The sequence below is a fragment of the Cornus florida genome, unplaced genomic scaffold (genome assembly GCF_030987335.1).
Source record: "Cornus florida cultivar Cherokee Brave unplaced genomic scaffold, ASM3098733v1 CherokeeBrave_3.0.0_Hap2_Chr04, whole genome shotgun sequence".
Lineage (NCBI taxonomy): Eukaryota > Viridiplantae > Streptophyta > Magnoliopsida > Cornales > Cornaceae > Cornus > Cornus florida.
In genome coordinates this window covers 54048162-54049717 of record NW_026775574.1, presented here as the reverse complement: position 1 = coordinate 54049717, position 1556 = coordinate 54048162, and positions in this window count along the sequence as shown.

Sequence of the window (1556 nt, the reverse complement as noted above, 5' to 3'; positions counted from 1 at the left end):
TGCTTTGATGTTTTCCACTTTCCAATGAAAATAGAGTGAACTATATAGGGTTGAATGGTGCAACTATTTATGAGTCTTAGATATGAATCATATTTATGCTGTTACTATTGGATTTTTTTTTTTTTGGTTAATGGACTATTGGATTTTTTTGTTAAACAAAATATGATCAGCTTTTGTTGTTTTGGCTTGAATTTACTGTAATTTGGAAGGGTTTTTGTGGGCTCTCGAACAAATTACAAATAATAAAATCAAATCAAATGATACGTTGTCATCTAACTGAACTAAGCAGGTCAAAGATGAAGCCAAATACTTCACTTTGACCTAATTTAATACATGATTAGTTTACAATCTTTGTCTTTTGAAATAAGAGGCTTGTTATGTCGCGGTTGGACCACTCTGTCCTCTCTTTGGGTGGGAGTCCCCAGATCTGAATACTTTTGGATGGACATTTGGCGTGAGACAATGAAACAAGTCGGGCATTTGGAATCCTATTCAAAAGTTTGAACTACTCTATTTTACTCGATCTTATAAGTCCTGAGACTGTCCATGGCGATGTGGATCAGACCTTAGCCCACTGGTGATTGTACAAAATATTTCCATATTATGAAAACGGCCTTGATAAAATATAATGATTTGCTGGTCGAAATGGGAAGAAATGAGGTTTTGTTATTAGTTTATATTTATGTATTTGTTTGTACACGATATATATGTATTTGTTTGGTGTGTCCGTTTGTACAAGGCTGTGAGCTAAAAGCAAATTATGTTTTTTTTTTTTTTTTACTTGGTTGACTGAAATATTTCAGTCAAAGCGCCTTTTAAAGGGTTAGTGGTACAATTAAATTGAATAAACTCCTTGACTATGGTGATTTTTACTTGTTGCACATAAATGGTCTCCTAATTGTATTGTTTTTGTAATTAAAATCGAAGCCACTGGCTCCATTTGTTTTGAAGTAAAATATTTTTGACATTTTCACTTGTTTGGTTGTGTTTTTCAAATCCATATTTTGGTGTTTTATGAATTTAGAAATACAAACAAAATATCGTTTCTTGTTGCAATGCTTAAGATTGGCAATGGCTCCATTTGTTTCGAAGTAAATGTTTTTCAGATTTTTTTTTTTTTTTTTTTTTTTTTTTTTTTTTTGGGTACTTTCCAACGTTTGATTGTATGTTAAAAGCATAAAAAAACATTTTCCAAGTAAATGAATTTCCCAACAAACTTAAATATTCACGTAAGTTATTTTTCAAATTCTAAATCTATGTTCTCTGACCCTATGCTGCTCAGAGGACTAACGTTTTGATCGGTATTGATTATTGACAACAATTTTGAACTTTGGTTCGATTTTGTCGAGCTTGGCTAAGGGGTCCTGAAGTAGTATAAAATTTGATTTATCTCAGTGTTTGATAAAATGTCACATTGAAAATTTTGATCGATATTTCAAGTCGAGATAAAAATCATTTGTCATGATTTCCTTGTTGAGGGCTGAGCTTTTACTCGAGCAAAGAAAATTATTAAGAAGACCCTGGTTAGTGACCATAATACATTTGTAACAAACAAA